This window comes from Akebia trifoliata, chromosome 13, assembly GCF_017979445.1.
Source record: "Akebia trifoliata isolate Shusen 1 chromosome 13, ASM1797944v1, whole genome shotgun sequence".
Classification (NCBI taxonomy): Eukaryota; Viridiplantae; Streptophyta; class Magnoliopsida; order Ranunculales; family Lardizabalaceae; genus Akebia; species Akebia trifoliata.
This window is the reverse complement of record NC_141387.1, coordinates 19,278,855-19,305,048: the sequence shown is the minus strand read 5'-3', so window position 1 is coordinate 19,305,048 and position 26,194 is coordinate 19,278,855. Positions and strand designations below refer to the sequence as shown.

At 33.7% G+C, this 26,194-nt stretch overlaps 1 pseudogene; it reads left to right on the top strand.

Annotated features, from left to right (window-relative positions):
* The first annotated feature begins 11,879 nt into the window (after window positions 1-11,879).
* On the top strand, window positions 11,880-13,489 carry LOC147388052 (putative clathrin assembly protein At5g35200 pseudogene; annotated as a pseudogene).
* The last annotated feature ends 12,705 nt before the right edge of the window (window positions 13,490-26,194 follow it).

Here is a 26,194-nt window from a genome sequence, read left to right as displayed (position 1 = left end):
TTCCTTTTTTTAAGTATTCGTACTTCTCAAAATTTTTAATGTTTATAAAATCAATCTCAATTCATTTAATATCAAATTATTTTTCAAGTTTAAAATTCATTTTTATCATTTAAATTGAAAAATTACAAAATTTTGATCAAAACAGGGTCCTAGTAAAGACGTAGAATCAAATTGCCAAAATAGGGTCTAGTAGTAGTTGATAGTAGCAAAAGGAAATTTTGGTGGTTGTAGAGGGTATTTCTTGCGGTGGCATCGTCAGAATGGCCTCTAGTAGGGGGCGGTGGCACAACCAGTGCTATCGACAATACTAGGGAGATTGTACAAAAACTAGATTTTTGTCCTTTTTTTCGGGTTTTTCGTCGGTTCCTTGATACTCTATCCCACCCACATATTAATTGTTAAAAATAAAATTTAAAGCACATAAAATACATATGTTTGGCATGAATTTTAAATAAAACAAGAAAATTCTACTTTTTAAAACAAAATCACAAGTTTGATAAAAATTCTTAATGCATTTTCAAAATCTACGATTACTAACAAGAATCATAACTCCCCTACCTATTCGTAGTTGTTGGAAATCAATAAATAATTTTGAAATCAAGATGAATAGTATAGGAATCGAGGTGAGTTGAGCTTGGATGCGGTTGGTTCGCAAAATGATCTGGTGGGTTGCGAAGATCTAGATGATGACTATCTCTTTTCCTTCTTCGATGGAAGACGAAATTGATTTTAAATCGATGAAACCTCGAATGGAACACGTCGAAACCCACTTGAAGGTGTGGCTAGTTTTTGATAGAAAATATAAAATGAGAAAGGAAAAGGAGAATCAATGACAGTGATGTCATAGAACTTGTCGACGCTGGCAACTTTATCTTTTTTGTCAATTACAAACGTGGTCCCGTTTATGATGAATCTCGATGCAAAAATGATTGAAAACTATGGGTTCTAAATCGTCTAAGTTGGCTGGTCTTTTATGAGTTTGGGAAGATAATAAAAATAAAATAAATGCAAAGAATTTATATGTAAACAAAATCTCAGGACGAAATTGGCATTTTTTAATTAATTTCTATGTTTGAAGCTATTTGACTTTTCAGACTTGAAAATTTATAAGTGAATACTCTATTCTTTATAATTTTTTATTTCAGACCTAGTGGTGTGATTAGATTCTTTAAATTCCCGCTCTAACAGAAATTTACTTTTTGGCCCCATTTGATACAAAAATCAAAGATTTGTAACTTTTTATTTGACCTCAAATTTTAGCGTGCTTAAAGGCTGAAGTATGTTTTTCGGCCATTTTGAATCCAATGGTGAAGTTAGATTTTCTAAAAAATGAATATAACAATATCCGAAAGTTTCACCCTTTCCCACTTTTAGAATCTTTTCAAAATTCCACTATTTGATTTTCTTCGAGATATGAATTAAAGACTTGGGATATTATAGAAAATAAACTTTTGACAATATTCACACACATCGAGAAAATATAGAGGCCCCACATTTAGGAGAACAAAATTTTTTAAATGAAATGATGGTTTTTTTTACATAAAATGACAATTTTTACCACATGAAATAACATTGATTGATCACATAAAATTATGTTTTTTTATCACATGAAACACCCCCTGTCGATCATGATGAGACAATAAAATTGGAATTTTAATCAAGAAATTAGAAAATAGATCCTCATTGACTAAAATTTCAATTTTCTACTTAATACACCTTAATGCACAAGTGGAATGTTAAATTAAATAAATGTGGGGTGCCGATAGTATTTAAAATCAAGCCAATTGCCAATCGATCCTTCAATTAGATCCTTAATCAAATGTGAACAAACTAATCCAAATTTTTAAAACAAAATTTCACCAATCTAGTAACCGAATTGAGTAATTTTTTTAACCAATCAAACCATTTAAACTAATTGATCACCGAAACCTTGACAAAGATTAATGTCTTACATGAAGCGTGGGATCGCACCCCCAACACACATTCTTTCTACACGACTGAGTAAGAAAGAAATAGAAAAAGAAATAAAAAACCTTTCTTGGTTTCTTTCCATTCATGAAAAGTAATAGGAAGAGAAAGTTCCTAAAAGATAAAAAGAATAAAAAAAGAAAACCTATAAAAGGACCGATACTTTTCTTCTTTTAGGGGGATGCTTTCTTTTGCACTTGAATCCCTCCACAATTAAACTCCTTCCCACTCTCCAAACTTTTTTTGGGATAGAAGGTGAAATTGAAAGAAGAAGAAGTAAGAGTAATAGAAAGGAAAGAAGAATAAGAAGAATAAAAATGGGGGGACATACTATAATCCAACTCATTCTCCTCTCACAAACGATAGTAAGGAAACACTTGACCCTTCTCTCTCTTTTTCTAATAGACAACCATACCTTTCAAACCTTTTCTTTATCCACAAAGGATTATCCTTACCTTTCTCTCCATTTTCTCTATCCACATCTAAGTGTAGCACCGCATTCTTCTTTCATGCACAACCCAACTGAAACCTCCATCGCCATCTTTGCATTTGGTTAACACCCAGCCTTTCATTTCATTATCTTCTTCTCTATTCACACACCCCATCAATAGTGTTATCAAGAAGCACCCACTCTTTTATTCCCTCTTCTTATGACTCATTCCCCATCTTCGCCACATGAGAAGGCTTTCTTTTGAGTTTTCTATCTTCATTACTCTCTTTCCTTCAATAATTTTGAGTTATTTATAGACCTTCCTTTATCTTAATCTTAGTACTCAAAATAATAGCCCAAATGCTCCTCAGCTCTCTTCTTTCGACACCTAGGTGAATATCTTTCCATCTTTCCCTTTCTATCTTGATTTTCTTACTTTCGATAGGCTCTCAAAAGCATTCGAGCAATACTGAAGGGATGCCTCAACAACAACTAATTTACTTTGTTCACTCAAGGTAAATTTCTGATCAATTTTCGTCCATTCTTTTTTTTTGTCTATAATCCCATGTTATCATAGTATTTTTCTTCTATTCCCTTTTTCGTGATTTTACGCAATCATAAGCCCCACATTATATTATGTGTTCTTATGTGTTCTTTTACTTCTTTTTTTATCAATTCACAATGTTCATGATGAGTGTCTCGAAACACTAAATTATACGTATGTTTCCCGGACATTTATCTTAATTTTTGTGTATATTTTTTCGTATTAAGGTAATAATCATGATAAGCCTCAAAACATCATGTTGCATGTTATTAGATAATAATTATGCTTAATTATATATAAATAATTTCATAAATTTGATTACATTTATTTCTTGTGTAGAAAATCAGCATTTTGGAGTCCAAATCTCAAGGCAAAGGTATTTAGGCCCACTTTGGATTGTCATAATCATTCACTCATGTTCTCCTTTTTGTCCTCTTGTGAAAAGAAAAATGGAGGCTACTTTTGGACTCTTCTACACATATTTTTCTCTATAAATAGAGCTTCAATATCTAGAGAAAATGTCCCTCTTGTCCCTCTTATCTCTCTTCTTCTTCCTAATTTCTTTGTAATTTTCTAGTTTTTCTTTTTGAGAGAGAGTTCTTGATTGTAGTAAGAACATCAAGAGTGTTTCTTTCATCTTTTTTCTTTAGTTCTATTTGTAATTTTATTGTGAGATTATCAAAGAGGAATCAAAGTGCAACATAGATCTTTATTTTCTTCTCTTCCACATTTTATTTGATGTACTAATATTGTAACTTTCTCCTTGCGATGATTGGCTAGACTCACTTTAGAGCGGTCAATGATGTCAGACCAAGTTCATCTTATTATTACTGTTTTAATTTCATTATCTTTACTTTAATTGTGCTCTTGTGAAGCCTCTTAAGGTAAGATTATCTACTTTGTATTTCCAATTCTAACTTTGATGATTATTGTTTAGATGAGTTCAAGCTTAATCATGCTTTGTGATGAATTTGAGATATAAGTTGGATAATCTTATCTAAGTTTAGGAATTATAATTGATATTTTCTAATTACCTTCTAGTGTTAATTGATTTATCTTCCAATCTACAACCAATGATTTGTTACGTGGATTGAGTTAAAATGAGAATTATTCAGCAATAGGATGACTAGCAAATGTTGATTTGAGCTCTCTAAACTCTTTTACATTATTTTAAATTTCTATTCTAACTTCAATTTTAATTCTTAGCTACAGTTAAAAAAAAAATTGTAAATTTATTTTCAAATTCGAAAAGAAACTTGAATCACAATTGTCCCTGTGGAACGAATCCTACCTACCCAAGTTTTATTATAATATTTGTTCAATTTACATAGCATCGATCAAAATGGTGCCGCTACCAAGGATAGTGGTTCGGTTCATTTTTAAATCGAAAGAATCTGAGTGAAATTCAAAACAGAATCGACTTCTTTGCCAAGAAGATAGTAGAACTTAAACTAACTGTAACTTTCTACTCCAATCTTTGATTAACTATTATAGTATATCGATTAGGAGTAAAACGAAATTTTCTGTCAAATGTGATAAAGGTAACTAGATTTTGATAAGTGAGAATCAATTTTTTAGTCCATTTACTATCATTTCTGCTAACATTTCTGTTTTGTCATTTCCGTATTTTTTTTACCCCAAACAACAGAACTGAAACTGACTGTAATTTTCTGCTCTAATCTTCGATTTAACTATTATAGTATATCAATTTAGGATAGAACAAAATTTTCTTTTAAATGTGATAAAGTCAACAAGTTTTTGATAAGTTAGAATCAGTTTTTGAGTCCATTTACCATCATTTCTACTAACATTTATGTTTTGTCATTTGTAGGAGTATATATTTTTATTTTTTCTTTCAATTTCCTTTAATTTTTTGCTAGGTTTATTTTTCTGTTTTAGAAACTCTTGTATAGGGTTCCTTGTAAATTTTTTTACTATCCAAGAAGGCTTGGATTTAATAGATTTAGGGAAGGACAACAGTAAATTGGTGTTAGTGGCCCAAGTCGACTCAGATTTTTCATCCCCCCGTCTAAAACAGGAGATAATTTTCTCACTACTCACATACCTCTTATTAGTGAGTTTCTGTGTTGATTTTGAATGATTAATTTGTACACTTAGATTTGCACATAATAATAAAGGCACCCTTACGAGGATGGCACCATAAGATAAGAATCGGATTTCATCATCGATATCTTATCCTTCTAGGAAATTGGACTCATAGCCACAAAATTAATTAAAATTGGTTAGACTTGACTCTAGGTCCCTTCGAGCTCAATAAGTAAAGTTAATCTAAGTTGCACCAATTGCATTTCTTAGTCGAAAACAGTGTCTAAGGGCAATCCAGCCCCGCTGTAGCTCATGTATTAAGGGCATAGACGACTTTTATTCTAGACGAGAGGTGATTTAAGACTGCCTTTGCTCAACATCGTGCACCACCTCTCAACTGGAGAGTAAACTGACTATTTGCAATTTTAAATATCTGGATTGGAGGCTAAGATTACCACTTTGAAACAGTTAGGAGCTGCCTAGTCGTAAGAATCCAATATCACATGTGAATTCCTCCCTCTCTTGTGTGCAAATCAATAGTGTATAAATATAGAACCTCGAGAAAATTTTGCATCGTCATGGAGTTTATAAGAGAATCATGGATTCCGTGCATTCTATGTGATAATTACTGTCACTCTCCCGAGCATTGTCCAAGTTTGCCCATGCTTCATGCTACGTAGGCCAATATGCATCATTCTCAAAATTCTTATTGGATGCCTATACCTAGTTCGTTCGACCAACCATACCACATAGATAATTGGTTTTTCTCGGATACCATACCTAATCAGAACGAGTTCACTCAGGATAGTTATTTTGGTAATCATGAGGATTTTTAATATACATGACACCTCGATGATGAACCCAATCATAATTTTCCAACAATCCTATGATTCTCAACATTTCTTCGAATATAGAACTGTAGAGCCAGAATCAACTTTGAATGACTCATTTTTATCCTTTCCTCCAACTTCATCATTAGAGTCCTTGATGACTGAGTTGTTAAAGCAACAACAATAATTCATCCAATAACAACAGCTTCATCAACAACAACAAGATATGGGTCAAGCCTTAACCAGCATAGGAACTCAATTGAGTCACCTAGCGTTATCTTTAGAAGAAGGAAATTTTGATAAATTTGAAAATGAGGATATCTCCATCCTAGAAAATTCATCATTCTTTAAAAATAACCTTAGTGACCAGTTCTACTCTTTTGAAGATTTCGATAATTGTCCATCAATAATTGATAACACCATCTCAATTGAAGTTCAAATTCAAATCAATAAGCTTATAGTTCCAATCGAAGAAAGAGAGAATGGTCAATTTTCAAATAAGATAACCCCCGAGAGTCAACCAATGTTTCAAATTCCCAATGAGCTAATCAATTGTACAAATTTAGCTAAGAAATCTGATCCACCATCAGAGGAAACTATTGTTCAGGAAGAACCAATGATGAACTATAATTTTTTAGTCACACCAATTCCGATCACTATTGATTTAACCTCGTACCCCATCCAGCCTATCCTTTCATAAGATTGTAAAGACCTTGCCTGTTTTACAACTTCCATTTTTTTAGGAAATACGATGGTTGAGAATTATTTTAAAAGGATGATGACACTAAGAACTGAGGATAAACAAGGGATGTTGATCATTTTAAAAATCCATTTTCAAGTCGCAACGATGATCAAAATCTGTCTGTTTATTATTTCGGGTGGGAAGTTGATTGATGTGTCTATTAAATTAGATGTTAGGAAAATTCCTAAAAATAGAACCTTTTGATAGGTCCAGCTGAAGACGTTAAACTTAGCGCTAGTTGAGAAGCAACCCATATGCTTTTATTTTATTTTAATAAGTAGTGTAGTTAGGAAACAAACTTTATCAACAAAAAAAAAACTCCAACCTTAATCCCTTTCTTATTCTCTACCTCTTTAAGACAACTCTTAATCAAATCAATCAATCAACGCTACTAGGACTGCAGACTGGTCAATAATTGTTGATTGAGTAACAGAGATAGATGTTGACCTATATTGAGGAGAAGAAGGCGCAAGTCACTGAAAGTTTGGATTTAGATTAAGATGGGTTTCATTCTTAGATTATGATGATTTTAGGTTGTTTCTTAATTCTTAGGTAGAATTTTATTTATGCAAAATTATTTCAAAAATTATAATTGTTATAACTTTTAATCTTTTTAGATAAGTTGTAACAAGATTTTATACATTAATGCCTAATCCATTTCAGGTGTGATCTAACATTTTTCTCACTTTCCTTACTGCGTGCATATTGAGGACAATATTTCATTTATGTTTGGGGGTATTAGGTCAACTCACAATTGCATTGCATATCATTCTAGTTTAGTTTCATCTTTCATTCTAGTTTGGTTTCATGTTTTCAAAAAAAAATAAAAAATAAAAAATATTTAATATTTAATACTTTCGAAATATTTTCTTCAAAATCTTTGTATGTACTTTTTACATATGAATTTCAAATTTCAAGCTCATATCCTAACTTTTGATCATAAGTTCTTTTTGGTTGTTCCTCATTAAGAAAATCATGAAAAAATTACTTTGAAAAATTCACTTTTGATTGAGTACTTGGAAAAAAAAAGATTTTATGGAACAATAGTTGACCCTTTTTTTTGTCTAGAGTGTTAGGAGAAACCTATTCTAGTGAACTATGACTTTCATAACCTTTAGGTGGCTGGTTAGGAAAAAAATAGAACTGAAGTTCATATGACTTGGACAACAACCATAGGATTAGACAGGATACCTTGAAAAGGACTACCTACTTTTTTGTAAAAAGAACATTAAAAAATGGTAAAATATGAAAAAGTAGAGAAAATAAAAAGTAGAAAGATGTGAAAAAGATCAAAGTAAAGTAAAAATATTAGAACTGAAAAAATACAAAAATGAAAAGAGTCCAATGAGAGTAAATAATGCAGTAAGGTGAAAGCCGTCAATAGAAAAAACGTGAATAAACTATAATATCACAGATAAAACCCCTTAGAGGTATTAAAGTGAACATTAATGAGATTATCGTTGTTCTTCTCACCGGAGTTAATATTAATCTTACTTTTACCTTACTTGTGGGGCAAGTAAGGGATCGAACCTAAGAGAAAGGAGGAATAGAGTTAAGCTAAGAGAATAAAATTCAAATTAACTAAAAGGAATTAAAACTATTTTTCTTTGTATTTTTGAACTTATAAGAAGATGTAAAATAGCTAGAAAATTAACTAAAGTAAATGAAATTAAAAGTAAGTAAACTTATAAAATTAAAGCACCATTGGAGGTGGATCTACCTAGAACATGTTGATGAGCAATTCTTAGTCTCTAGCCTTTTTATAACTCAATCGTAAAGGCTTGGTGTTAGTTCCTTAGATCGAAAAGTTTTGTAAATGAAATGAAATGAGGGAACATAAACAAAGTAGAATTCTTTGAAAACTTCCTACTGCCAATTATCTAGTTTAAGCATACTTTATCTTGATTAAATTTAAGCATAAAGTATCTATATTAAGAATAAAAGGTACAATAAACTTAACGAGAACTCATAAGCATTTTAAATAAAAAAAGACATGAAATTAGAAACAACACAAGAACTTGCTTTAGGGTTTTCCACTTTCCAATGTAGGGGAACTTAGCCTAATGTCATTGTAAGAGAGGGAAGAGAATAGATGAATGAACTTTTCTTCATTTCATGGAGAAACTTACAACTTCTTCTTCTTCTATTTCTTACAAGACTATTTAATCAAAAGAAAATAACTAGAAGATAAAAATATAAAAAATAAGAGAATAGGCTAAGAGCCTTAGATTAAAGGAGTATTGGATAAGAGAACCAAGAAGGACCCTCTCTTTAGAGATTGAAATTCTATTTATAGAGAAAAATATGTGTAGAAGAGTCTAAAAGTAGCTGCTACTTTTTTTTGCACAAAAAGATAAAAGAAGAGAATATGAGTTAAGGATTAGGACTTTTCAAAGTGGGTCCAAATGATTTTATCTTGAGATTTTGATTTCAAAATGTTGATTTTTTGCACAAGAAACACACGTAATTAGATTTATCTAGTAAATGAATTTATTTATATATAATTAAGCTTAATTAACATGCAACATTATGTTTTAAGGCTTATCATGATTATTACCTTAATATGGAGAAATAGGTACAAAAATCAAGATAAATATCTAGAAAATGTGCGTATAATTGAGTGTTTGGAGACACTCATTAAACATCCACACTTCTCACAATTCCAGATAGGATGCTTAGTTTCAAGTTAGAACTTAATTATAACTTATCATTCCTATTAGTTAAGAGGTGAAATCTTGTTCCTAAAAAGATGTTGTTTTTAAAAAGAAAAAAATTAAAAAATCGCACAAGCACTCAAGTTATCTTTAAAATTTTCTAAAATGAGGAATAGAAACAAGTACTTTGCTCAAACGTATGGACCTTTGACTGATTTATGAAATGTCGTTATGTTCATTTCACATATTTTGATTTTGATTTTAATATTTTTATAAAGTGTTAGAATTTTGTGGGTATATTTTTATAAAGTGTCTCGAAACACTGAATTATACGCACGTTTCCTGGATATTTATCTTAATTTTTATCCTTATTTCTTTGTGTTAAGGTAATAATCATGATAAGTCTTGAAATGTCATGTTGCATGTTATTAGATGATAATTAAAATTAATTATATATAAATAATTTCATAAATTTGACTACGTATGTTTCTTGTGTAGAAAATCAATATCTTGGAATCCAAATTTGTAGACACTCCATTTTTGCACTCGCCTGATTAATCAACTCGTCAATCCAATTGCAACGGTTCTCAATGATAGATGATTATTCCAATGCTTTATTTGTTAGTAGATATGTTTTAGAAATTCAGATGAAGTATCTCAAACTAATAAAACTGTAGAAACCATGCTACGCTAGGAAAATATAATTCCAAAAACATAAAAATCATCATCTTGTAGACAAAAAGAAGCTTCATGATAAAAATCTCTAAAAAATGACCAAAACACCAAAATACCCCTAACCTCAAGACATCCCTAGAGCCTACATTACGCTTAGAAAAACCCTTTCAAACACATCAAATAACAAATCGAAACCAAATAAACCATTTCGTCAATTTTCACAAAATTTGATAAATTTACGAAAATGCCCCTCATAAAGTTCGCGATCATTTCTTACAAAAATATTTATAAATGACACAACCAATATTCTCATTGAATTTCTTACGAAAAATTGATTCCAAAATATTCTGGAACATTGAAAAACGACTTGAAACGCAAAAAGTCCTCTCCAAGGGTAAAACAATAATTTTATAATTTTAATAATTAAAAATTCTAAAATTAATAATTAAAATATTAATTAATGTAAAGTGAAATCCTAATTAAAATTAAATTCAATCAAGTGAGACTTAAGTCAAAACCCTAAATTCTAGTCAATCAAGTGAGACTTAAGTTAAAACCTTAATCAAGCTAATAAGACTAAAGTCAAACCCTAACCCTAATAGAATTCTAATTAAACTCTAAAACTATCTAAAAAAAACATAATTAAACTCTAAAACTATCTAATAGAATTCTAATTAAACTCTAAAACTATCTAAAAAAAATATAATCTAACTTTAACTCTATCTAAACAGCTCTTAAAAAAATCTACAAATAAGGGTCTCTACAACCTATTTTCGTATCCATGAAAAACCTCTAGCAAAAGTAGGTCAAAAAATCTCTCTAACCTTCCCCAAACCCTGATTTTGAAGCCCTAACTCCTTACTTATCATCCAAGTCCCAATTTTTACTTAAAAATACCAAAAAACCCTTCAAAAATATATAGAAATCCATCAAATTTTTTTTAGGAAATACTCAGATCTAAGAAAGAGGTACTTCTTCATGGAGATCCGAAACAGATCTAGTGACAGAGGAAAAGCAAGGAAACTCGTACAAAGACGTCCCCTGCTAGTACTAAGAGAACAAATCGTTGCGATCATCTAGGTATTCCTTTTTACTTTTTTTATTTATTTTTATTTGTTTTAGGTCTTTTAACAATGTAATCTATTTTTTGGGAAATAATAAAGGCCAGCGTTTGCCGGGCGGACACCTTCCAACCCCGTAACATGATCCCCGGACTTAGTTTCTTTTTGTAGATTAGTTATCTTTATCTATCTTGAGTCAATGTTCGGTTCCTAGACCGTAATAATTAGGTGGCGACTCTCAAACCTCAAAAATCAAAAGCGGATCTGCACACCTCGCAGATCGATGACGCTTTTAATGGCAACTCTATTAGGAATTTTTGAGGATCAAATTTGAAAAGCCCCAAATATGGGAACATTGCCAAAACAACCAAATTTTTTTAATTTTTTTTGTTTGTTTTTATTATTCTTGTTGATTTAATTATTAATCATTTGTTTGGACTTCGAATATTTGATTTTGGCATATTATTTTCTATGGTTCAATCAAGGATCATTTAGAATGACCTTAAATAATGCAAGATTTCAAGAAATTAATTAAAGATGGGATGATGATCGTTGAATTGTGAAGTTTTTTTATGGGCCATGGTTGATATGCCCTTTGGCAATATATTTTAAAAAAAATTTTTTTTAGGCGCATGGCCATTGGCAGTAAAAAAACCGAAAAAAAAAAACAGGACCATTGTGCTGGTGTGCTGTTAGCAAGAAAACATTTTGTCTTTATTTTATCTTTTTCTCCATTTGTACAAAGAAGGGGCAGCCAAGAAATAGAGACAACTCACTCCTATTCATCTCTCTCTCTCTTCTCGAAGAACGAAGGTTTCTTTCTTAGGCTGCGTTTTTTATCCCAAGAAAACTTCTTCGGTTCTTCTTCTCTGTTTGACCAGATTTACCATATTTAAATTTGGAAGAACATGCTATCTTAGAAAAACAGAATGGCGGGTAGTACGCAGCAGAGCTTAAGAAAAACTCTTGGAGCTTCGAAGGACTCCACAAAGGTTGAGTTGGCAAAAGTGAACAGTGATTACAAGATGTTGCAATTGTGAAGGCCACTAACCATGCTGAACACGTGGCAAAGGAGAAGCACATCCGCTCTATTTTTGATGCAGTTTCAGCTTCAAGACGTCAGGCTGATGTTGTTTATTGCATATATGGTATTGCTAGACATCTTGCAAAAACACACAATTGGGCAGTTGCTTTGAAAATTCTGATTGTGATACACCGTGCATGGAGGGAAGTTGATCCAACATTTCGTGAAGAGCTTATTAATTACAGCATAAGCAGAGGTCATATGTTGAACTTATCTCACTTCAAGGATGACTCAAGTTCAAATGCTTGGGATTATTCTGCTTGGATTCGTATGTATGCTCTATATGTAGAGGAGCGGTTAGAATGTTGAGGCAGATCATTCAATAACTAGGGAGCTTGACACCCCAGACTTGCTTGAAATTACTTGTTTTGCAACAACTTCTTTTTCTTCTTCTCGCTTGCTAGACAGAAGGGGCAACTATATATAACAATGTGATAAAGTATGCACTTTCAATTGTTGCAAGTGAAAGCATTTGGCTTTATGCAACAATTAATGATGGTACTCTCAATCTGGTTGATAAGTTCTTTGAGATGCAGCAGCATGATGCTGTTAGAGCCCTTGAAGTTTATAAGAAGGTTGGGAATCAGGTAGAAAGGTTATATGAATTCTATGAAATCTGCAAGAGACTTGAGCTTGGATGGGAACCGAAGTTTAGCAGAATTGATCAACCCCCTCTATCATTTGTAACTGCCATGGAAGAGTATGTGAAGGAGGCTCCACGGCAGTTAATGCTTCAGAAGACTGTGGTCAATGATGACATAGAAGCCATTCCTAGAGCTGGAGTTACTCCCAATGTAGTTTTGTCAATTGAGCCCAAGAGTGAGAAAGAGGTTGAAGAAACTCCAAAGGCATCCATCACACCAACTGAACCTCCAAAGAGGGAGGAAAGTGAGGGTCCAGTAATCCCACCTATTACTGATCTCTTGGGGTTAGATGAGATAAGTCAGAGTGCATCGGAACTGGATGAGAAAAATGTTCTTGCCCTTGCAATTGTTCCTTCTGAAGATCCATCAAATAGTCTTAATTTGACAAGTGAAACCACTGGATGGGAACTTGCACTTGTTACAGCACCAAGCTCTAATGGAACTACTACAGCAGATAGCAAACTGGCTGGTGGGCTGAACAAACTAACACTGGATAGTTTCTACGAAGACGCAATGGTGAGCAGAGCGAACCAGAATGGGACATACCACATGGGGCAGCAGGCCCCTAACCCCTTTGAAGTTGCTCAATATTTACAAGACCCATTTTATGCATCCAAAAATATTGCACCGCCCACCAATGTATAAATGGCAGCCATGGCCCAACATCAGCTTCATGCAGCAGCAGTAGCAACAACGACAACAGCATCAAATAATGGTTGGCCAAGATCCAACTAACCCATTTGGCAACCTGTATGTGAGACAAGGTGTACCATCTTATTCATCACATAATCCCTACACAGGTCTCATTTAGATAACAAAGATGCGAGAGGAGGTAACGTAAATTTAGATTCAAATTTGTAGATATCTTGGTTGGCAGCAAGCAAATAAAAATAATAAGATGAGGTCGTGCACGTTCTTTGTGTGTGAGTGCTGTGCTGCTAGCAACATATTTCTTTTTTTTTTTTTAAATGTTTGCTTTACTCACTAGTTAGTAAGATCTCAAATCTTGCTAAAGGTCATTGACCTTGCCACGTGGCATCCAAAAGTGATCCCATGCCACGTGCTTGTGGCGGATGAAATTCTAAAAACTTTTTAAAAAAAATTCCAAGAAAATTCTTCAAGGTTAATTTTTATTTTGAATTTTGATTTAAAATTTGATTTCATAGCAACTCATTTTCAAAACATTGGATCAAAGTTATAAAAAAAAATGGGAATTTCACTTTTGGATCTGAGTTTTTCCATTAAATCTAGAAAGCTATGATATTGGATTACTGATGAAATGACCACGTTGGCCTGGTGACCCTTAGTAAATTTTAAAATCTCTTTGTGTTGGTGAAATTAAATTATTTTTTAACTTAAAAAAAAAAAGATTTTTCTTGTGTTATGGCATGATCCTGATTAATATATATTTTGATGTGCATGCCTTAATCTTGATCTTGATGCTTTCGATGTTTGATATTCTTTTTAATGCAATCCTGATTGATTGATCATCTTTATTCCCTCTTGCACTACCTTGATTGATTACCTATCTGATATGTCATGATCCTGATTGATATATATTTTGATGTGCATGCCTTAATCTTGATCTTAATGTTTTGGATATTTATACTATATGATCATATTTTTCTAATATCCATATTTTAGTGATCTGATCTGGCCCACAGGCCTATTCATTTGAAAAATGCCCTGAGCACACCCCACCCTATTTTGCACACACCACTAGCATGTTTATTTTATTACATTGCACATTTACATGTCTCTCATAGCCAACGTGGCACTAGTTCTTGGCCTGGTCTCTTAGGAGATACGACGTCATTCATGAAAACCACAACTCCAGTCATGTACCTTAGAGTATATTAAACTGGGGCATCAATACCATCTGATCAGGTGACTCTGAAAGGTATATCGATGTACCCAGGACTGGAGTGACCTGAGCCTTTCACCTATTGTAAGCCACACAGTCACATGTCTCGATTGCCAACGTAGTATTAGTACATGGTCGGTCCCTTCGTTGGATGCTAAACCATTTATGAAAGCTACAACTCTAGACTCGTACATATACGGTATATCAAAGGTAATCCAAATTCACCAATTGCATTTCTTGGTTAAAATCAGTGCCTAAGCAAGATCTTGCCCGGCTGTACCCTACTGTACCAGGGGGATAGACAACGTCTATTCCAGATAAGAGGTATTTAAGTGGGTCTTTGCTCAGTATCGTGAGCTACCTCTCAATTGGGGATTAAATTGGCTACTTTTGACTTCAGAGATTTGAGTTGGAGTCCTAGATTATTGAAATCGCCTCGACCATTTTTCACTAAATAGTAGATAGGGGTCCGATTTATAATGGGGACTTTTGAAAAATGGGAGTCACCACCTAGTTTAGGTCTAGGATCCATAAATAACTCCAAACAGATATGGATCAGTCCACGGATCAAAGATATGGGTAAGGGGTCAGATTACGGGTTTCGGAAGGTATTAGACACCGAACCCGCCCAATCAATATGATCGGTCTCTATTACGATCCAAAATCATCTTATGGTCAACATACAAAGATTACAGTCAAGGTTACATTCCAATCATCATCATCAATTTATGTTGGGCTTTCCAACCAAATCATATAGCTAAAAATTATCCCAATTATCACATGGTCCTTCTTTGAATTCCACAAAATATGGAAGGGTTTGAAAAAGCCCTAATTAGCTTCATGACCTGAAATCAATTAAGAAACTCCACCTGCAAGTATTCCTCAAATTGTCCAAAATAGAAAATCATGAGAATATTCTAAATAGGAAGATTACAAATAGCAACCTGTCAAATTGGGACTTATAATATTTTCAAATTAGGAACATAAAATTTCCTAAATCAGAATTCAAGAGATATATGTTGAATTCCCAAATTAAAAATTTAAAAAGATACATTTTCTAAAATAAAACATTCCAAAAATGTAAGTTTCTAAATTTGAAACTCCCAAATTTCCATAAACATGAACCTCCTAAATATAAAAATGTGCAGAGTCTTCTAAATTAAAAAATTGCTAAAATATGAAATTTTTGAATCAGAAATCTATAAATATATTCTCCCAAAGTAGGAAACTATGCAATCCTATATTAGAAAATTTTCAAATATGAGTTTTCTAATGATCCACAAATAATCTTTAAAAAGGAAAATTACATAAACAATGAAGTCCCAAATTAAAAGATTATGAATTTGCCAAAAATCACCAAATTGGAAATTGACAAATATTATTGTGAAAAAATTTCAAGTTAGAAAGAACAATCCACAAGAAAATTCTCATATTCATGAATCCCTAGAATAACCAAACGAGCATGCACACATGATTTTCAATTTTTGTCAAAATAGCTATCATTCAATAACATGCATAGCTGTTGAGTCAAGGAATACATTGATCACATGGAAAAATATTAAAATAATACAAAGAACTCGAACATCATCATAGATCATGCAAATCCAACTCGATCATAATAACCACGATAAAAAAAACCTATAATCCTACCAACATGCGAAAATAAAAAAATAAAAAAATAAAAAAAAGATAAAAATAAAATAAAACACCTAGAAACCTACATAAAAAAAACTAAAGAATAAAAGATTCTCCTAACCTATTGACATGCAAAAAACCTATCAATACGTAAAAGAACAAATAAAACACAAAAGTTATACACAAAAAATAAAAATAAAAATAAAAATAAAAAAAATCAAACATTCTCCCAATCCTATTGAGACACAAAAGGGACAAAAAAAAACAATAAAAAATGTATAAAAAAAATATTTCATTAATCCTATCTGTATGCAAAAATAACTAATAAAAAATATAAAAAAGATGCCTAAAACATAGTCTCCTAATATTATTAACGCGCAATGAAATAAAAATGCAAAAAATACATAAAAACATAAAATAAAATAGAAATTTCTTCTAATCCTATAAACATGCAGTAATAGACGAAGATGTAAAAAAATGAAAACTTCTCTCAATCTTACCGACGTGCAAAAATAAGTAATAAAATGAATACAAAAATTAAAGAATGACTTACCTATAGAGAGATGACGGAAATTGATTCCTTCAAGTACGATCCTCAAAGACTCGTGAGCATCCGTATGTGTGAAGAGGATAACAGCTAAATGAGATGACTGTTGAGGCGTTGTGAATTTGACGAGGACTGACTAGGCAGCAGAGAGCGAAGAGGACGAAGTTGCAACAAAACGAGGCTGCAACAGAGGCATTTCTGTGTTCCCTTCTTCTCCTTTTGATTACTATCCGATAGAACACGAAAAGAGAAGGGGACAGAGGGAGTTAACGGTGAGAGAGAGCTGTTGAAGATGCAGCCAAAACGTTGGCTCTTACAGCGAAGTGTATGGGGAAGAAGAGTGTTGGGAAGGTTGAGGTGTTGGTTTAGCAGAGAGAGACGTGTAGGAGAGTTGGTTGGGTATGCTGTAGAGGGGAAGACGTGAAGAGAGATTGAGTAGGAAGGGAGTTGTAGGTTCTGCAAGGGAGATGAGGCAGGGGGCAGCAAGAAGAAAACGTGGATAAGAGTTGGGCAATGGTCTGAATTTCCAAGAAAGAAGAGAGCTGAAGGAGCCTTATTGCAGCAGCAATGCTGTGTTACACCGATAGAGAGACGAGAGTCCTCAGCCAAAAATCGAAGAGAAGAAGAAGAAGAAGAAGGTCCAAAAGAAGAAAATGTGTTCTTCTTTTTATTAGACAAACTTTCCAATAATTTTTTCATTCTAATTCTTTTGATTTCTTTCCTTATTTTTTCTTTATTTCACACGTCATTTCCTTTGGGAGAATGGTGGTAGGGTGATACCCCGCTACTCGTAGCACGATAATCTCGAGTTGTGATTAGTCAATTCTAGCTTTGATTAAAAAATTTTGTTTTAAATTTTATTGATTTGAATTTAATTTAATTTTATTGGTTTAATTGTTTAACTTTTGATTTGATTTTAATTGTTTAATTTTGAATTGGATTTTAAATATTTTAATTTTAAGTTTTTAATTGTTTAATTTCGAATTAGATGTTAATTGTTTAATTTGAAGTTTTAATTGTTTAATTTTGAATTAGATTTTAATTTTTATTATATTTAACTTTGAATTGGATTTTAATTGTTTAATTATGAATTAAATTTTATTTGTTTAATTTTAAGTTTTAATTGTTTAATTTTGAATTAGATGTTAATTGTTTTACTTTTAAGTTTTAATTGTTTAATTTTGAATTAGATGTTAATTGTTTAATTTTAAGTTTTAATTATTTAATTTTTTATTTGATTTTAATTTTTATTATATTTTCCTAAGGATTGAAATCTCTAAGTTGAGTTTGGAGGTCGAGGGGTATTTCGGTCATTTTTATGATTTTTCTTAAGTTTCTTTGTTTTCATCGGTTTGGGTCCCGTTAGACTCAAAATCATGTTCTGAGTGCAATGGAGGTACTTTCGAGGTCTTTCGGAGGTCCCATAATTTATGAAGGGTATTTTCGTCATTTTGTCAATTTTTACGGATTTTTACGAATTCTGGCATGAGGTTTCTTTTAGTCCCAACGTGATTATTTATATGTTTCACAGTCGTATTTTCCTGGCATGGCAAGGTCTCTAGGTTATTGAACTGTGTAGCGAACCTAAGCGTACATGTTTGCTAAATCGGGTGTAGAGTGTGACAATCCTAAGCGTGCGTAAATTTTTATGTCGAGTCGTAACAAGTAGGGGAGATGAAAAGATTGAAAATGGAGAGAATCATGGATAGTACTCACAAGCCTTCGAGTTCTTTGTGATCATCATTAGGAATTCACGGTAACCGGGTGACGAATTGTTGAATTAGGCAGATGTAAAAATGGGGTGTCTACAATTATCACCTATATGGTATATCAAACCAAGTCACCACGTACCGTCTGATTGAATATGCTCGAGAGGTATATAGGTGCACTTGGGCAAGGTTGGCCAGATAAGTTGCATTGCACGTAGTAAACCTAGAGTTTAGAAACCTCCCTATAGATCATGACTTGAACTTATCGTGGGTATTTCCGGGTTGCTTGTTGGAATGGACCTTACAAATGATGAGATCAGGAATGTATAATTTATCCTCAAGGATCAAACTTTTTGTTTAACTTGATTCGAAATTACCGTATTACTGGGTGCACCAACCCAATAAAGAGTCCATTTTAAAAACTTGACAATGGTTCATAATGACCTAGTCCATCTCGATCCAACAATCATGATGGGCCGGAATATTAAAATCAAAATGGAATTCAAATTATTTGCTAATTCGGGTTTCAACCCATTTTAAAAGAAGAAGAATATTTTTTCAAAAAAAATATTTTCCAGAAGAAGAATATTTTCCAAAAGAAATAAAAGGAAGGAAAATGATTTACAAAAGATCTATTTTTGAATGGAAAATTTTTGAAATATGTTTTTTACAAAATATCTATTTTTTTGCCTGGACCTTGAAAAATTACCAAAAAGTAAATGATTGCAAAAAATAATCAGATTTGTGAAAATATTTATTCAATAAAAACATTATTTTTCAATAATTTTCAAGAGTACAATAAAATTATTTTCCTTTTAAATAATCATTGAATGGATGAATTGTTTAATGGATTGGTGCATAGAATTCAATAAAATCTCAAGGTTCATTTAAAATGTTATCAAGAGGGTAACACTGAAATTGATTAAATTCACCTTTAATAGGATTACAAGGTTATCATTGCACTTAAGCTCAATTGTTCACCATTTTGTTAGGGTCACTAGTCCAGTTAGTTAGAACAAATGCCAGTACAAAGTCAATCGTCAAAACTGACCCCAAAACCTTTCAAAATTACACAGTTGTTCCCTGAAGATCACAGTACCTTAGTCATGTCAGTTGCAGGCAATGTCTTAATCCTCAGTTCTAATCAAACTCGTTGTAGGTAGTTGTCCTGAGTTTTCATGAGCCATTTGGGTTAGTTTGAGTCCAATTTTTTTATTAATCCATCAATGTCATGTTTTCTTTAGATCGAGTCTACTCTTTCCTTGTTGAGTCGAGTTAGTTTACCAAATCTAGAACGGCGTCTGTCTCCCCAATTTAATAAAGGAAATCTTTGAATACCTCGAGCGCATTAACGGATTAACTAACAATCTGACTTCAAGGATAGATTTGTTTCCTGAACGAGAAAATAATGATTGGGCTCAACCCTAAGGTCATTGACCTCAGAACAAAAAATTCTCAAGAAATTGAAATAGAAATCATCATATCCCTAGAGGAACACAAGAGGATAATGAATTTACTCAGAAATTTCAAAAGACTTGTTCGAGTGGTCTGATGAGGATATCTTAGGTGCAAGCTTGGGTGTTTTCTGACACGGAATAGATACTGGCTTGATATAATGAGATCAAGGAAGATATTACAAAATGTATCAGTGCTATACATCTCAAGATGGTAGAGCTCCTAGAATAGAATACCATTCTCAGACTAATGAAGCAGTTGAAGCGGTATTGATCTCTGATATGGGTCGTACATCAAAGCATAGGTCATTACTCTATGTTCAAAGTTCAAGAACTGACATTACAAATCATCCCCCTACTTTCTCTGACTAATGGAAATGTTAAAGCAGCCAATAAAAAGTGTAATGACTTGAAAATCCTAAAATGTATCTCAAAGAAATAATTTTAGATGCGTGCATTGATTTAAAAGTATAGATTCTTAATTTTTAATATTTGAGGAAAATTAACTTCACCAATAGAATTAGAAGGATCGAGAAACATACTTTAGCCTGTAAGCATGCCTAAATCTGAAGTCGATTGAAAAAGTTATCAAATCCTCGAGTTTAGCATTAGATATTTTCCCAATAGGTAAACGATACCTTAGAGACGTAATTTGTGGAAACCGATCATACCATTAGATTCATGTTGAAAAATCACCCGAAATAGAGTATAAGTTTGTCCAATTCAGTGTTCGGAAAAAATAATTCCCAAAATGACAAGTATGTCCCAACTTAAGTGATATAAATATCTAAATTCTATTAGAAAAATCAGATTTTTCTTATTCTCCTCTCCAAACAAATCTCAACCCTTTTTCTTCAATATTTGAAACTCAGATCTACGCCAAACGAGAACGATCCGAGCTTAGGCGCAAGAAGGAAAGTTGTTCCTCTCGCCGAGGGTTACACATGGACGCAAAGAAATCTGATTTTCGCTAAAAGAAAATTTTGGAGATTGGCCGGAGGCAATTTTTAAGTCCATTTAAGCGTTGAAAATAGCTTGAAGTAGGTTGCCTTCCCTTCTACCTTCTAGTTATGCGATAATTTCATAGAAAATCCATGCTATTGTTGATAAATTGATCTATTCATTAAGTTTATACATATTTGAACGATTTGAATCATGTTTGCATGCTTATTTATGATTGATTTTAGTTCATTTGATGTAATATAAGCATTTTATAGTTGGTATAATATTTGGATCGATTTTGGTCGAGTTTCGACGAAAAATCAGCAATTCGGAAAAGTATCCGAATGTTGAGTTTGGTTCTAATTTTTTTTGTGTTACTTCCAGATGGTATGTATACCCATTTCCTACCTTTATTTCATTAAAAATAATTAAGTATTACTTTAAGTTCTTTAATAAATAAATAAATAAATAATTTGTTTTCAATTTCGACTTTGAAAAATCATTTTTTCAACACTTAGTTAAATTTTCACAGATTTCCAGCTTTTACGTCTTATGATTTTATCTTCGTTTCTGAGTCTTTCGACTCAACCAAAACCATCGAATGGAATTGGTTGATGCTCTATGGATCTCAAATTTCTTTAAATGTAAAATTACTTTGATAGATATGCAGGAAATTAGATGATAGATTGATCGATTTAATTGATGGATGGATAGAGAGAACGTATGTTCTTGATTGATTGATGGGACAGTGCCTCCAGTTCTAAGTAGTGGCCATGTCACGTAAAACGTGATAGATAGATAGAGGAATGAGATGGTTGATGGATGAAAATGACAGATAATTGTCACTGGAGGGCACTACCATACTTTGTTTGTATTTTCGATTAAAGGCGGTCTCTGTATAGTGTAGAGCTAGGCGGGGTTCACATGCATTGCCTCTTGATAGGTTTCTATGCGAGGGGTCTCCTGGGCTAGTTAGTGATCACTTTTAGTCTGTAGTCGTCAAACGGTCGACCTCACCGTTAGTTGAACTCAGTATTGGGTTCTTGGTCAACGGCCAGTCTGAGCCGGATAAATGGTCATCCAACCGTGGTATGCTAGACCGGCCACAAAATCAGATTTATAACGATGGGATTCCACATCGGAGGTTAAGTTTGGAAGATCGTATTGCCATAACCGAGGCGGTTATATCGACATGTTCCTCTACTCTCTTATCGATTACACCGCCGTGTTCTTATTATGTATATTTTTCTTATTTTGTAATGATTGATAGATATTTTCATTTAAAAGATGCATATGTTACTTTAAATGATTGAAAATGATAGATTGAAAGTTATTATAACTGTTTACTGAGTATGCTTAGACATTTATCGTATGTTACATTATGAAAACTTGTATTATTTAATTGTTCTAATGATTACTCGTGCATGTATGACTCGCTGTTAGAACGGCGTTCATCCTGCTGAGTAACGTTCCCCTGTTACTCACTATATCCTTCCCCTTTCAGATAATTCAATTATTGAAGAGCCGTTTTTTGAGGAGTCTTTTGAAGAGGTCCTCGAGGAAGAACAAATTGATGTCTTGCCACCACCGTGTCTTTGAGGATTAGTAGGGAATCCTAGTTATTTTTATTTGTAGATAAGGAATATGTTAGTTTAGAAATTTTTGTAACCTGATGAATTATGAGATTTAGGATCTTGACTTATATCAGTGTTTGTCGATTTCTTCCACTTACTCTAGACTCTCGTATATATGTTAGTCAAATGTTTATTCCGCTGCGTATATTTTCTTTTCATAAGTATTATTATTTGTGAATGTTCTATCAGGTTGTGTGATTGACTACCTCACACCTCGAGATTCTGACTGATGAATCATAGGGATTCGTGTTAGGATTTCGGTGCGTGACAAAAAGTCTCAAAACAATCATCAAGAAAATGTGTCAATCACAGCGGGATTAGTTAGAGAAGTTACCATTCACACTACATGGGTACAAAAATAGTCTTACCAGTTGAAAGGAAAATTCCATATTTCTAAGTCTTGATGGAAAATCAATTTTTAAAAATAGATTAGGCTCATCACTGGGTACAAAGAGCTAAACTTTATTGAAGAAAAAAAACCTAGAAGTTTTGTATCACGTGCAAACTTATTAAAGAAGAATCGCTCGCACGTTTGACAAGAAGATTAAAGTTCGCCACTTACAAGTCAAGGATTTAACCATCAGACTTCAAAGAAAATTAAGTACTCCTCCTCGATTATAAGAAGAAGTCTGAACCCAATTGGAGAGATTAATTCATTAAGGAAATACTATAAGACTTCAAGACTATGATGGAATCGAACTGCGAGAACCAACCAACCTTGACCAAATCAAGTGGTACTACATTTAAGGAGGTCATCTTTGGCTGTGGCGCCCCGCCAAACGCTAACACAAATCCCAAGGCCAAATCCCAAGGTACTAGGTGGCACCTCGAAATTTCGGCATGGTCTCCTCTGTTTATGTTAGCGTTTCACGAAACTCAAACCTGATAAACCAATTTATAACAAAACCTGTATAAAAAGCTGTAGATACAGGAAATGAACAGCGGAAGACTAATTACATCTAACATGTAAGTAGATCAGAGTGCGGAAGATCTAATCATATATAGGCTTACAAAATACTCTCACTCTAACATAGGCCTAAACTCTCAATCCAAAAACTACATACATCCTGGATGAAACTGGCAATTCTAACGGATGTAGCCTTAGTGCTCACCAGGCAATAAACTCTGATCGTCGATCTGACCGACCAGATACTCCTCAAATACTGACTCTACGCCTGTCTCGGTAGCTGCAAGTGCTGTGAAACTAAAAAAAATAGGAAGGAAGGGTGAGTAACGAAAGTTACCCAGCAAGTCCACAGCCAATTCCTACCAATACCCTTCCTAAGCATGATCGAATAAAGCATACTGAGTATTTTTAATACATGCAAGGTTTTACAAGATAAAATACGATCAACTGGTACATATAGCCAGGGATGAGCAACTAAACAGTTTAAAGATTACACATGGCATCAATCATCCATACTCATTATACATTTTCCATTCTATGCAAATACCGTTGACAACATTAAAACGATAGACATGCTTTTCAGTTTATAATTCGAAATATAACAACAGATACATAATACAAGTGGTGGAGTATTGGAATTAAAGAGTTGGGATTCACGACTGGATCGCTCCCAGTCAGGACATGATATTCCTCAATAACATCGTAGTTCCTGATTTTGTGGCTTGGCTGTGTCATCATTGTCTGTGTGGACCTCCGGCTCGGCTGTGGACGTGGAACCATTTATCCGGCTCAGGCTGGCCGTTTGACGTGACCGTAAGCAATGGGTCTCTTTTCGATGTGTCAGAACGTTCGACTACTACTAGATTGTTAGTGATCACTGACTAATCATCTTCGTCTATGCCTATCAGGCGTGCATGTAATTCCCAAATGACACTCCACTCGTATACGACCACCTTTACAATACACGTTCACTGGTAAAGATAAGAAAGGAATGGACCCGGATTCCAGTTGTGACTCCACTCTCATACGCGTCCCATACCACGTATGAGTTTGGTGGTCCCTACCGTACATCCCAGGATAGTGTACCCCTCCGGATGATGTGACACACTATCCCTTCAGGCATTCACAAACCCTTTAACAGCTCACAAAATAGCTACGTACATATATGATTTTTCATTTAAAACAAAAGAGAAATTAACAGAACAGGGTTGTGAATGGATATCCAGTTCCTACCATGCAACTGTGGCCAATCGGCCTAAAATAAATAACAGTACTCAGCGCAAGCGCTAACATAATCGAAAATAAACATGCAACCCTTTCATTAATAACCTGGATATCCTTTCACCAACCTACACACAACATACAATGTAAAATGCAGACATCACCCCTCGGGCGTGATTCTAACATTTTACCGTTCATTCCCTTCTCCCATTCTCTCAACATTCTCATTTTTCATCCTTTCAAATCAACCATTCATTTTCAATCTTTCAAAGTCATTCTTTTGGTCTTTCCATTGAAAATCACCGAAGTTTATTCAAAAACAAGGTCCCGATGATGCACGGGGCAAAAGCTGGTTCTGTTAAAAATCATGCTGGTGAAATTTGGCTAAGTGTCGGAAACTCAATTTTTCAAAGTTTTCGAAATTGAAAACGGGTTTTTCGAAATGAAAGTCTCGATCATGAGATTCGATACCATATAGTTTTTGTAATCTAATTCAAAGAAACGCGAAAGTTATTTCATTTTGAAAACTTGCCGAAAACGTCAAAAATTACGTTTTGTTCTTGAAACCAAAATTCAGATTTTGATCCTTTCAGATTTGGATCTTAAAACCATTCCCATTGTTCCGAAATGGGGGGTAAAACCTTAATTTCATTAAAGAACTAAAAGTAAATGGAAAGTAAAAATTAAAGAGGACATTTACTTAAATGTTTTTAATGAAATAAAGGGTGAGAAATAGTGTATAAGGTGTGAGGAGGTCAAGCCAAGAGTCAGAACACTGTTCTGAAGAGAACTGTGTCTGTCGGTGGCTGTCGGCTGCAGAATCAAGATGCTGTCGGTGGAACCGACATAATACACATCGGCAGGTGTCGGTGGGACCGACGGTCCTGCCGACAGAACAAAATTTTCGGCGGCTTCTTGGTTTGGTCGGTGGCAGAAGCTCCATTCTGTCGGTGGGACCGACAGAATGCCTTCGGTAGGTGCCGGTGGAACCGACCCTACCCGCCTATAGCCTGAACCTCACTCGCGATTTTTGGGTTTTTCGATCCCTTTTTCGATTTCCTTTTTCATTCTTCGAACCATTCTACCCACCCACGATTTTGTTATCAAAATTCGATCAAACATAAGCAAAACACCTACTTCTACCATGAATTTGAAATCGAACAACAACTTTCTACGATTTAAATGCAAACAATAAGTTTTGTTTTAAAACCCTAAATGCACATTTGAGAAATCTAAAGTTACCAATAAGAATCGGAAGTCCCTTACTTGGTTGTGGACGTCGAACGTGATAAACTCACACAATGATCAAGGTTGGTGGCTCGAGAGTCGAGGTTGGGCTGACTTGGATGTGAAACGAGCGAGGGTTTGCAAGGTATCCGACAATGACGTTCTCCTTCACTTCTACAATGAAATACATACCTAGCTCCTAACTCGATGAAGCCCTCGGATGGAATGTGTTGGGGTTTAATCGAGCTACCCGGCTGGTTTTGATGGAGGATGGAGAAAACGAACAAGAATGAACAACCAAAGGTGGTGAAGTTGTAGCCCTCGTCGTGGCCGACAACTTTGTCTTCTTCGTCGAGGTTCAACTCGGACTCGTTCG